At 51.5% G+C, this 14,149-nt stretch overlaps 1 protein-coding gene across 1 annotated transcript in view; it reads left to right on the forward strand.

The window, feature by feature from the left end:
* Positions 1-14,149, forward strand: part of naaladl1 (N-acetylated alpha-linked acidic dipeptidase like 1) — a 152,908-nt gene that overhangs the window by 24,435 nt on the left and 114,324 nt on the right. The window lies entirely within an intron of this gene.

Below are 14,149 nucleotides of genomic sequence, written 5' to 3' on the forward strand. Positions count from 1 at the left end.
GTCTCTATGTGTGTGTGTGTCTGTATGAGTGTGAGTGTGTGTCTGTGTGTGTGTGTGAGAGAGACAGTGTGTGTGTCTGTGTTTATGTGTGTGTGTGTCTGTATGAGTGTGAGTGTGTGTCTCTGTGTGTGTGTGAGAGAGACAGTGTGTGTGTCTGTGTTTATGTGTGTGTGTGTTTGTGTGTGTCTGTATGAGTGTATGTGTGTGTGAGAGAGTGTGTATGTGTCTGTGTTTATGTGTGTCTGTGTGTGACTGTGTGTGTGTTTGTGTGTGTGTGTGTCTGTATGAGTGTGAGTGTGTGTCTCTGTGTGTGTGTCTGTGTTTATGTGTGTGTGTGTCTGTATGAGTGTGAGTGTGTGTCTCTGTGTGTGTGTGAGAGACAGTGTGTGTGTCTGTGTTTATGTGTGTGTGTGTCTGTATGAGTGTGAGTGTGTGTCTCTGTGTGTGTGTGAGAGAGACAGTGTGTGTGTCTGTGTTTATGTGTGTGTGTGTCTGTATGAGTGTGAGTGTGTGTGTGTGAGAGAGACAGTGTGTGTGTCTGTGTTTATGTGTGTGTGTGTTTGTGTGTGTCTGTATGAGTGTATGTGTGTGTGAGAGAGTGTGTATGTGTCTGTGTTTATGTGTGTCTGTGTGTGACTGTGTGTGTGTTTGTGTATGTGTGTGTCTGTATGAGTGTGAGTGTGTGTGTGTGAGAGAGACAGTGTGTGTGTCTGTGTTTATGTGTGTCTGTGTGTGACTGTGTGTGTGTTTGTGTGTGTGTGTGTCTGTATGAGTGTGAGTGTGTGTGTGTGAGAGAGACAGTGTGTGTGTCTGTGTTTATGTGTGTCTGTGTGTGACTGTGTGTGTGTTTGTGTATGTGTGTGTCTGTATGAGTGTGAGTGTGTGTGTGTGAGAGAGACAGTGTGTGTGTCTGTGTTTATGTGTGTGTGTGTTTGTGTGTGTGTGTGTGTGAGAGAGAGAGAGAGAGAGAGTGTTTGTGTGTGTGTGTGTAGTTTGCATAGGATCTCCTTGGGGGCTTCTCTTCCCTCCCACATCCCAGCAGCATGTGGGGTTAGTGGGCTACTTGGCCACTGTAAATTGACCCCCTGGTGTGTGGGTGAGGGTTAAATTCTGGGTCAATTTTATGGGAACGTGGGAGCAATAAATTGGGGTTAGTGTAAGTGGGTGGTTGCCAGTTGCCATGGATTTGATGGGCTGAATGGCCTGTTTCTCTCTGAGGGGACGGAGACATCAGTGAAGTAGTTCTGATTAGAGCGGAGGGAATTCAGTAGAGGCGTCCAAAACACCAAGAACTGTTCCCACCTGGTCAGAGTTCAGATCCAGCACCATCTGAAAAGACTTCGTATGTCCTCCCCGTGGAATGTGTGGGTTTCCTCCCGGTGCTCTGGTTTCCTCCCACAGTCCAAAGACATACCAGTTAGTAGGTTGATTGGTCACTGTAAATTGTCCCGTGATTAGGCTAGGGTTAAATTGGGGCAGCGGGGCTCGAAGGGGTCGAAGGGCCTATTCTGCACTGTATCTCAATAAATAGGCAAAATTGCAAACCATAGGACATAACAGGCCCTTCGGCCCGTCATGTTGTGCTAGAGTATTAAAAGCAATAATGTCTGCCTCACCATTCAACTCTGTCCCAGCAGCTTTTAACAGACAATTATTAGCACTTCTAAAGGGTCGCGGGACAGACCACACCTCAGGGATGTGTGCTTAGCCTGGGGCTCTGCTCTGTCGCCCCTCACGGCCGTGTGGCTGGGCACAGACAAACACTGTCTATAAATTGGCTGATGACGCAACAGGATCTCAGGTGGAGATGGTGGGGTGGGGTACAGGAGTTGAAGTTCAAGTTTGGGTTTATCGGCATTCAACCGTACACAAATAGCTCGCCAGGCCTGATGACGCTTCTCTGGAACAAGGTGCACAACGCAGTACAAACTCCCACACACGACGCATAAAGTAATAACCATATAACAATTACAGCTCGGAAACAGGCCATCTCGGTCCTTCTAGACCGTGCCGAACTCTTACTCTCACCTAGTCCCACCGACCTGCACTCAGCACATAACCCATAATATTGACACAAGTAGATTAACAACTAACCAGGCGCATTTACAACGTAAATTAAAAAGCAAACAGTAAAATGCTACTGACGCTCCAGACACGGAGAGGGCCGGGTGGTGGCAGGCAGTTCAGTGGCCTCACAGACGCGGGGGGATGGGGGTGGATGAAGCTGTTTCCCATCCCAACAGTTCTTGTCCGGATGCTACGGTACCTCCTGGGTCAGAGAGACTGTTGGACGGGCTGGAGGGACCATTGACAATGCTAAGCTCCCCACCCCGGGTACACAGCCTCCTGACACAGATCTCTGATGGGTGGAAGAGAGACCCCAATGATCCTCTCACTAGCCCTCGTAATCCAGTGCAGGGACCAGCGGCCAGATATCTGGCAATTCCCGTACCAGATGCCGACGCAGCGGGTCAGGATGGCGGGTGGGCCGGGGGGAGACGCCCTCAGGAACTGGGGGCACTACTGTGCTTCCTTGACCAAAGAGGGAGCCAGGAACATGGTGCGCTTTCCTCACTCCGAGGGGGAGCTGTCTGTGAGCGGTGGTCCGCCTGCACCCTCCGAAAGTGCGGCAGGGAGTGAGGCAGAGCAGCCCGGCTGGGCAGTGTCCCAGGCTGAGACAGTGACCGTCTCCCACAGCAGGGAGTCTGACCCCTGACCCTTCACACTCAGGGGCATCGCCGGCATTGGAATTGTCACACGTACCGAGATACGGTGAGAAGCCGGTCTTGCACCCTGTTCACACTGATCAGATCGTTACACAGTGTGTTGAGGTAGAGCAAGGGAAAACAGCAGCAGAATGCAGAATAAAGAAGCAGCGGGATGCAGACCTGACATGGATATGGCCTGTTCCCTCAGGTTGTGAGAGCCGGGGTTGGTAACAGGGACAAGTTCCCATCTGTTCAATACTCCCAATGGCGTGCGTCTCAAATAGCCTCTGACAACCCAGTCCAGCTCCTGGCCACCGTGAATGCCTCAGACCTCAGACACAAACCCGGCGGAACCGTTTCTACCGATGGGGGGGGGGGGTGGCGGGATTTACTGGTCCCCCCAAACCAGTTTCTTCGGGCAGACGGGTCTCGTCAGGTGCGGTTGGCAGCTCATCCAGGAGAAGGAAAACTCTGATCTCAAACCTCCGCTGCCTTGTGGCTGTCCCCACTCATGGGGAAGGCTTCAGGAGTAAACCCCGGGGGAAAAATCCGGAGCTGGAATCCCTAAGGCAGTCTGACATTGAGTTCAACGCTGACAGGCAAATCCTGTGAGGCCACTGGTTCGGGCCAGGCTGATCTTTTGGGTTCACAACCTGCAGAGAGAGGGAGAGCTTCCGAGATGGGCAACAGCTCACTCGACATATCGCACTGCTTGGTTTGCGTTACCAGACAGCGATGACATATCCATGCCAATCTCAGCCTCAGCTGGATCCCAAGTGGACACCTCACCACTGCTTGGACTCCTATGTCACACAATCACACGCGTCCTGGGGAGACGAGGGAGGAAGCAGGACAATCAATGGGGTTGGGCAAGTGCAGCCCAATCAGAATTCCAGCATGGACTGGTGGGGCCGAATGGCCTGTTTGTACAGAGAGGGTCAGAATGGACTGGTGGGGCCGAGTGGTCTGTTTGTACAGAGAATACTCAATAATACTCAACGTGTGTTTCTCTGTCATTGCCGTCACAGTTTGAGGATAAAGGGGAAGCCTTTTAGGACCGAGATTAGGAAAAACTTCTTCACACAGAGAGTGGTGAATCTGTGGAATTCTCTGCCACAGGAAGCAGTTGAGGCCAGTTCATTGGCTATATTTAAGAGGGAGTTAGATATGGCCCTTGTGGCTAAAGGGACCAGGGGGTATGGTGGGAAGGCTGGTGCAGGGTTCTGAGTTGGATGATCAGCCATGATCATACTGAATGGTGGTGCAGGCTCGAAGGGCCGAATGGCCTACTCTTGCACCTATTTTCTATGTTTCATCAGCTTATATGATGGGTATTTCTATAGTGTGCTTTACTGTGCAGAACTCTTCAGCTCATATACATAGCTCAGGTGCCCAAGGCTTTTTCTCAGTACTTACGTAATTTTTTGTGTTTCACATACGATTTAAGAGCAGAATTAGGCTGTTTGGCCCATCGAGTCTGCTCCTCCACTTCATCATACCTCATCTGTTTCAGTCTTAGCTCCTATCTCCTGCCTTCTCCCCTATCCCTTCATGCCCCGAACAACCAAGAATCTATCAACCTGTGCTGTAGTTTTACAGAATGACTTGGCCTCCACCGCTGCCTGTGGTAGAGAATTCCATAGACTCACCGCTCTGTGGCTGACGAGGTTCATCCTTAACTCTGTTCTGAAAGGACGCCCCTCTATCCTGAGGCTGTGTCCTCTGGTCATAGACTGTCCCACCACAGGAAACATCCTCTCCACATCCACTCTATCTGTGTCCTCTAGTCCTAGACTCCCCCACTATAGGAAACATCCTCTCCACATCCACTCTATCTGTGTCCTCTGGTCCTAGACTCCCCACTATAGGAAACATCCTATCCACATCCACTCTATCTGTGTCCTCTGGTCCTAGACTCCCCCACTATAGGAAACATCCTCTCCACATCCACTCTATCTGTGCCCTCTGGTCATAGACTGTCCCACCACAGGAAACATCCTCTCCATTTCCACTCTATCAAGGCCCTTCACCATTCGATAGGTTTCAATGTGTTCACCCCTCATCTTCTGAATTTCAGCAAATACAGGCCCAGAGCCGGCAAACGCTCTTCATATCTTGTACCGTTCAGTCCTGGAGTCATTTTCGTGAATCTCCTTTGAACCCTCTCCGACATCAGCACATCCTTTCTCAGATAAAGGGCCCAAAGCTGCTCCCAATGCTCCAAGTGATGCCTCACCAGTTCTTTATAAAGTCTCAACATGACACCCTTGTTTTTAAATTCTAGTCGTCTTGAAGTGAATGCTAACATCGCATTTGTCTTCCTCACCACAGCGTCGATCTGCAAGTTAACCTTTCAGGAATCCTGCTCAAGGACTCGCAAGTCCCTTTGCAGATTTTTGTATTCCTATCATTTCTTCTCCCCATGTGCATGACCATACACTTCCAGACACCGTGTTACATTTGCCATTTCATTGCCTCTCTTCATCTGTCTAAGTCGTCTGTAGTCTCTCTACTTCCTCAAAACTACCTGCCCCTCCACCAATCTTCATACCGTCAGCAAACTTTACAACAAAGCCATCAATTTCATCAGCTGAGCCATTGAAATATAACGTAAAAAGAATCGATCCCAACACAGACTCCTGTGGAAAACACTAGTCACCGGCAGTCAGCCAGAAAAGTCTCCCTTTATTCCCACTCTTTGCCTCCTGCCAATCGGCCACTGCTTTATCCCTGCTGGGATCTTTCCTATAATTCCATGGGCTCATAGCTTGTTTAGCAGCCTCATATATGTCACCTTGTCAAAGGCCTTCTGAAAATCCAATACGCAACATCAACCGATTCTCCTTTGTCTATCCTGCTTGTTATTTCTTCGAAGAATTCCAACCGATTTGTCAGGCAAGATTTTCCCTTGAGGAAACTATGGTCTCTTTTATCATGTGCCTCCAAGTACCCTCAAACCTCATCCTTAATAATCAGCTCCAACGTCTTCCCAACCACTGAGGTCAGATTAACTGGGCTATTGTTTCCTTTTTTTCTGCCTCACCCCCTTCCTGAAGAGTGGAGTGACATTTGCAATTTTCTAGTTTTCCGGAACCATTCCAGAATCTAGAGATTCTTGAAAGATCATTGCTAATGCCACCACAATCTCTTCAGCCATCTTTCAGAACTCTGGGGTGTACACTGTACACTGTACACCATCTGGTCCAGGTGACTTATCTGCCTTCAGACCTTTCAGTTTCTCAAGAATCTTCTTTCTAGTCATGGTAACTTCACACACTTCATGACCCCTGACACGTGGAACTTCCACCATACTGCTAGAGTCTTCCACCGTGAAGACTGACACAAAATATTTATTCAGTTTGTCCGCCATTCCCTTGTCCCCCATTACTACCTCTCCAGCATAATTTCCCAGCGGTCCGATATCCACTCTCACCTCTCTTTTACACTTTATGTATCTGAAGGAACTTTTGGTATCCTCTTTAATATTATTGGCTAGCTTACTTTCGTATTCTATCCTTGCCTTCTTAATCTCTTTCAAATCTCTTACTAACTCTTCCTTCAGTTGGTCCTGACGAAGGGTCCCGGCCTGAAACGTCGACTGTACCTCTTCCTAGAGATGCTGCCTGGCCTGCTGCGTTCACCAGCAACTTTGATGTATCTTGCCTTCTTAATGACTTGGTTAGTTGCCTTCTGTTAGTTTTTAAAAGGTTCCCAATCCTCCAACTTCCCACTAATGTTTACTCTATTATATGCCCTCTCTTTGGCTTTACTGTTGGCTTTGACTTCCCTTATCAGCCACGGTTGTGTCATCTTGCTTTTAGAATACCTTTTCCTCTTTGGGATGTATGTATCCTGTTCCTTCTGAATTGCTTCCAGAAATTCCAGACATTGCTGCTCTGCCATCATCCCTGCCAATTTTCCAATCAATTCTGGCCAGCTCCTCTCTCATGCCTCTGTAATTCCCACCATAATTTTGATACATCTGATGTTAGCTTCTTCTCAAATTTCATGGTGATCGATCATATTATGATCACTTACCCCTCAGGGTTCTTTTACCTTTAGCTCTCTAATCAATTCTGGTTCATTGCACAACACCAAACTTCAGAATAGCTGATCCCCTAGTGGGCTCAGCCACGAGCTGCTCTAAAAAAGGCATCTCATAAGCCCTCTAGGAATTTTTCCTCTTGGAATCCAGCACCAACATGTCTTTCCCAATCTACCTGCATATTGAAGACCCCATAACATTGCCCTTTTGGCATGCATTTTCTATCTCCCTTTGGAATATGTAGGCCACATCCTTACTACTGTTTGGGGGTCTGTATACAACTCCCATCAGGGTCTTTTTACCCTTGCAGTTCCTTTGCTCTATCCATTATGATTCAAAACCTTCTTTTTCTCACCTCTTTCTAATGATTTGACTTCATTTTTCACCAATAGAGCAACGCCGCCCCCTCTGTCTACCTGCCTGTCCTTTCGATACAATGTGTATCCTTGGACATTAAGCTCCCGGCTTTAATCTTCTTTCAATTATGATTCAGTGATGCCTACATACCTGCCAATCAGCAACTCTGCCACAAGTTCCTCTATCTTATTCTGTATTCTGTGCGCATTAAAATATAACACCTTCAGTCCTGTGTCCACCCTCTTCAATGTTGTCCACCTTTTACGTTGCAACTCATCCTGTTGACTGCAATTTTGCCCTATCACTACACATTGCCTCTGTTTGTAAACCAGCTACCTCATCTTCAGCACTATTATCTGCCTTTTCTACGATAATTCTTGCATTGAAATATACACAGCTCAGGACACATGCTCAACCTTTTGATTCCTGAGTTTGTCTGGGGTCTTACCAACATCTGTCTCCACAACCTCTCCACTAACTGTTCTGGCACTCTGGTTCCCATCCCCCTGAAACTCTAGTTTAAACCCCACCACTCAGCATTAACAAACCTTCCTGCTAGGATATTAGTCCCTCTCCCATTCAGGAACAAACCGTCCCTTCTGTGCAGGTCCCACCTTCCCTGGTAGAGAGCCCAATGATCCAAAAATCTCACGCCCTCCCTCCTACACCAACTCCTTAGCCACGTGTTCAACTGTACAATCTTCCTAGTTCTGGCCTCACCAGCAAGTGGCATGGGTAGAAATCCTGAGATCACAACCCTGGAGGTCCTGCCCTTTAACTTAGTGCCTAACTCCCTGAACTCCCGATATAGAACCTCATCACTCATGCTGCCCATGTCATCAGTACCCACATGGACCACGATTTGTGACTGCTCACCCTCCCACTTAAAAATGCTGAGGACTCGATCCAGGATATCCCAGATATCCCTGGCACCCAGGAGGCAACATACCATCCAGGAATCTCATTCTCACCCGTAGAGCCTCCTGTCCGTTCCCTTAACTAACAAATCCCCCGTCACCACAGCGTGCCTCTTCTCCTCCCTTCCCTTCTGAGTCACAGAGGCAGACTCAGTACTGGAGAGCTGACCACTGTCACTTTCCTCTGTTGGGTCATTCTCCCTGACAGTAACCAAGATGGCGTATCTGTCGTTGAGGGGGACGGCCACAGGGGTAACTCTGCACTGGCTCCTTAACCCCTTTCCCCTTCCAGTCTCCTGTGTCCCACGCCTTGGGGGTAACTACCCCTCTCCATGACCCCTGCCTGTCACCCCTCAGCCTCCCGAATGATCCAGAGTTCATCCAGTTCCAGCTCCAGCTCCTTAACACGGATTGTTAGGATGCAATTCTCACAGTTGTAGCTGTCAGGGACACAGGAGATCTCCCTGCCTTCCCACATGGGGAGCATTCCACCATCCTGCCTGTCATCCCACCCGTCCTAGCTGAGCAGATATATAGAGAGCACGAAAACACTTCAGCTTTCCTCGGCTTTGCTTTCTCTGACTGAAGCCTCGAGGTCACCACTCTGACTCTGCCCACTCTAACTCTGCCTACTCTGACTCTGCCCACTCAGACTCTGCCCACTCAGATGATGGCCACTCTGACTCTGTCCACTCTGACTCTGCCCACTCAGACTCTGCCCGCTCTGACTCTGCCTACTCTGACTCTTCCCACTCAGACGATGGCTGCTCTGACTCTGCCCACTCAGACTCTGCCCACTCTGACTCTGCCCACTCAGGATGGCCACTCTGACTCTGCCCACTCAGACGATGGCCACTCTGACTCTGCCCACTCTGACTCTGCCCGATCAGACGATGGCCACTCTGACTCTGCCCACTCAAACGATGGCCACTCTGACTCTGTCCACTCTGACTCTGCCCACTCAGACGATGGCCGCTCTGACTCTGCCCGCTCAGACTCTGCCCACTCAGACTCTGCCCACTCTGACTCTGCCCACTCAGACGATGGCCGCTCTGACTCTGCCCGATCAGACTCTGCCCACTCAGACTCTGCCCACTCTGACTCTGCCCACTCAGGATGGCCACTCTGACTCTGCCCACTCAGACGATGGCCACTCTGACTCTGCCCACTCTGACTCTGCCCGATCAGACGATGGCCACTCTGACTCTGCCCACTCAAACGATGGCCACTCTGACTCTGTCCACTCTGACTCTGCCCACTCAGACGATGGCCGCTCTGACTCTGCCCGCTCAGACTCTGCCCACTCAGACTCTGCCCACTCTGACTCTGCCCACTCAGACGATGGCCGCTCTGACTCTGCCCGATCAGACTCTGCCCACTCAGACTCTGCCCACTCTGACTCTGCCCACTCAGACGATGGCCGCTCTGACTCTGCCCGCTCAGACTCTGCCCACTCAGACGATGGCCGCTCTGACTCTGCCCGCTCAGACTCTGCCCACTCAGACTCTGCCCACTCTGACGATGGCCACTCTGACTCTGCCCACTCAGACGATGGCCACTCTGACTCACTCAGCTGATGGCTGCTCCTCTACCCCCGCCTCCCTTTAATTTACTCTTGCTAAACGCCGACTGGTTGCCGGTCAAAGCTCTTTATCACCGAACTGACCCGCTGCTGCCTTTCACCCTCGGGCAGTAGGCGTGATTGAAGTCCCCTCTTCTCCAAACTTCCGATGTCTGGAATGGTCACTGGTCAAAGCCTTTTTTTATGTTTTGCACTGTACTGCTGCTGCACAAAAAAACACATTTCATGAGATACGTGAGTGATGATAAATCTGATTCTAATCTGGGTCTCTATTGTGGACTGAGAGTGGGAAGGGGGCAGGGAGAGGGGAATCATGGTTGGGAAAAGGGGAAGGGAGAGGGGAGGGAGCGGGAAGCACCAGAGAGACATTCTGTAATGATCAATAAACCAATTGTTTGGAATCAAATGACCTTGTCTGGTGTCTTAGGGCTGGGTGTGTCTGTACCCACCCCTGACACTCCTTCTCTGCCTCCTGTCCCACACCCCTCCCACGGCACCCCACCCTCACCATTCCCAACATCCTTTGCTCCCGTCAGATTTACAAACTCGCTCTCCACTCCACGTTGACAAATACAGGACTGTGTAAAGGTCTTAGACACCCTGTGCAGTACTATAGTGTCTCCAGTCAGGACAATCTGGTCGCCCCTACAAGGTCACACAGCCAGCTGGGAGGTGTTCCCCTTCATGTTGGTTGACCCACAGTGAGGATTGAAGTTTGTATCAGTCATGGACTGGTGGGGGTCTGTTTCACCATCTGCTTCCTGGGAGCTGTCACTGTCATCTTCAACCTCCGCTGCCTCCCAACTCCAGGGAGACCTGGGCTCGATCCTAACCTTATGTGTACGAGTGTGAGTGTGAGTGTGTGTGTGTGTGTGTGTGTGCCCACAGCAGGGCAAACAAACCAAAACTGAACATAATGTTCCAAATGTGGCCTCACCAACGTCTTGTACAATTGCGACATAATGTCCCTCAAGGTCTTGAATAGATAGTATGGGCTTGATGGGCCAAAGGGCCTGTTTCTCTGTGGTATAACTCTGCATGTCAGAGAGCAGGATAGTTCTGCGTACTAGGGAACCATTCAATAGTCTGAGAACTGCGGGGTGGAATGTGGTGGGACGTGCGCCGGGGAGTTTGTATCTCCTCCCCCCGATGGGGGGGTGGGGGAGAGAATGCTTGGGGTGGGGGGGGGGGTCTTTGATTATGCTGGCTGCTTTACCGAGGCAGTGGGAAGTGTAGACATGGAGGGGAGACTGGTTTCAGTGATGTACTGAGCGGTGTCTACAACTCTCCACAGCTCCTTGCACAGCAATACTCACAGTCGTGATCTTTTGCCCCACTTGTGCCAACCTGTTGTTACGGCCTAGCCCCATCGAACTAGGCTGGGGCCTCAGCCCTCCACACCCTCCCATCCACGTACCTGTTCAGACTTCCACATCCTCCCATCCACGTACCTGTCCAGACTTCCAAACCCTCCCATCCACGTACCCATCCAAACTTCCACATCCTCCCATCCACGTACCTGTCCAGACTTCCACATCCTCCCATCCACGTACCTGTCCAGACTTCCACACCCTCCCATCCACGTACCCATCCGAACTTCCACATCCTCCCATCCACGTACCTGTCCAGACTTCCACACCCTCCCATCCACGTACCTGTCCAGACTTCCAAACCCTCCCATCCACATACCTGTCCAGACTTCCACACCCCTCCCATCCACGTACCTGTCCAGACTTCCACATCCTCCCATCCACGTACCTGTCCAGACTTCCACACCCTCCCATCCACGTACCCATCCAAACTTCCACATCCTCCCATCCACGTACCTGTCCAGACTTCCACATCCTCCCATCCACGTACCTGTCCAGACTTCCAAACCCTCCCATCCACGTACCTGTCCAGACTTCCACACCCCTCCCATCCACGTACCTGTCCAGACTTCCACACCCTCCCATCCACGTACCTGTCCAAACTTCCACACCCCTCCCATCCACGTACCTGTCCAAACTTCCACACCCTCCCATCCACGTACCTGTCCAAACTTCCACACCCTCCCATCCACGTACCTGTCCAGACTTCCACATCCTCCCATCCACGTACCTGTCCAAACTTCCACACCCCTCCCATCCACGTACCTGTCCAGACTTCCACACCCTCCCACCCACGTACCTGTCCAAACTTCCACACCCCTCCCATCCACGTACCTGTCCAAACTTCCACACCCTCCCATCCACGTACCTGTCCAGACTTCCACACCCCTCCCATCCACGTACCTGTCCAAACTTCCACACCCTCCCATCCACGTACCTGTCCAGACTTCCACACCCTCCCATCCACGTACCTGTCCAAACTTCCACACCCTCCCATCCACGTACCTGTCCAGACTTCCACATCCTCCCATCCACGTACCTGTCCAAACTTCCACACCCCTCGCATCCACGTACCTGTCCAGACTTCCACACCCTCCCATCCACGTACCCGTCCAAACTTCCACACCCTTCCATCCACGTACCTGTCCAAACTTCCACACCCTCCCATCCACGTACCTGTCCAGACTTCCACACCCTCCCATCCACGTACCTGTCCAAACTTCCACACCCTCCCATCCACGTACCTGTCCAAACTTCCACACCCCTCCCATCCACGTACCTGTCCAAACTTCCACACCCTCCCATCCACGTACCTGTCCAAACTTCCACACCCTCCCATCCACGTACCTGTCCAGACTTCCACATCCTCCCATCCACGTACCTGTCCAAACTTCCACACCCCTCCCATCCACGTACCTGTCCAGACTTCCACACCCTCCCACCCACGTACCTGTCCAAACTTCCACACCCCTCGCATCCACGTACCTGTCCAGACTTCCACACCCTCCCATCCACGTACCCGTCCAAACTTCCACACCCTTCCATCCACGTACCTGTCCAAACTTCCACACCCTCCCATCCACGTACCTGTCCAGACTTCCACACCCTCCCATCCACGTACCTGTCCAAACTTCCACACCCTCCCATCCACGTACCTGTCCAAACTTCCACACCCCTCCCATCCACGTACCTGTCCAAACTTCCACACCCTCCCATCCACGTACCTGTCCAAACTTCCACACCCTCCCATCCACGTACCTGTCCAGACTTCCACATCCTCCCATCCACGTACCTGTCCAAACTTCCACACCCCTCCCATCCACGTACCTGTCCAGACTTCCACACCCTCCCACCCACGTACCTGTCCAAACTTCCACACCCCTCGCATCCACGTACCTGTCCAGACTTCCACACCCTCCCATCCACGTACCCGTCCAAACTTCCACACCCTTCCATCCACGTACCTGTCCAAACTTCCACACCCTCCCATCCACGTACCTGTCCAGACTTCCACACCCTCCCATCCACGTACCTGTCCAGACTTCCACACCCTCCCATCCACGTACCTGTCCAAACTTCCACACCCTCCCATCCACATACCTGTCCCACACCCTGCCATCCACGTACCTGTCCAAACTTCCACACCCCTCCCATCCACGTACCTGTCCAAACTTCCACACCCTCCCATCCACGTACCTGTCCAGACTTCCACATCCTCCCATCCACGTACCTGTCCAGACTTCCACACCCTCCCATCCACTTACCTGTCCAAACTTCCACACCCTCCCATCCACGTACCTGTCCAGACTTCCACACCCTCCCATCCACGTAACTGTCCAGACTTCCACACCCTCCCATCCACGTACCTGTCCAGACTTCCACACCCTCCCATCCACGTAACTGTCCAGACTTCCACACCCTCCCATCCGCATACCCATCCAAACTTCCACACCCCTCCCATCCACTTACCTGTCCAAACTTCCACTCCCTCCCATCCACGTACCTGTCCAGACTTCCACATCCTCCCATCCACGTACCTGTCCAAACTTCCACACCCTCCCATCCACATACCTGTCCCACACCCTCCCATCCACGTACCTGTCCGAACTTCCACACCTCTCCCATCCACGTACCTGTCCAAACTTCCACACACTCCCATCCACGTACCTGTCCAGACTTCCACATCCTCCCATCCACGTACCTGTCCAGACTTCCACACCCTCCCATCCACGTACCTGTCCAGACTTCCACATCCTCCCATCCACGTACCTGTCCAGACTTCCACACCCTCCCATCCACGTACCTGTCCAGACTTCCACTCCCTCCCATCCATGTACCTGTCCAAACTTCCACATCCTCCCATCCACGTACCTGTCCAGACTTCCACACCCTCCCATCCACTTACCTGTCCAGACTTCCACACCCCTCCCATCCACGTACCTGTCCAAACTTCTCTCAAACGTTGAAATCGAGCTCAGTTCTGCCACAGGTCACTCCACACTCTCACCACCCTCTCAGTGAAGAAGTTCCCCCTCACGTTCTTTTTAAATGCTTCACCTTTTGCCCTTAACCCATGACCTCCAGTTGTAGTCCCACCCCACCTTGACAGAAAAAGCCTGCTTGCATTTACCCTATCTGTACCTCTCACAATTTCGTATACCTCCAGCCAG

This window comes from Mobula birostris, chromosome 28 (assembly GCF_030028105.1).
Source record: "Mobula birostris isolate sMobBir1 chromosome 28, sMobBir1.hap1, whole genome shotgun sequence".
NCBI lineage: Eukaryota > Metazoa > Chordata > Chondrichthyes > Myliobatiformes > Myliobatidae > Mobula > Mobula birostris.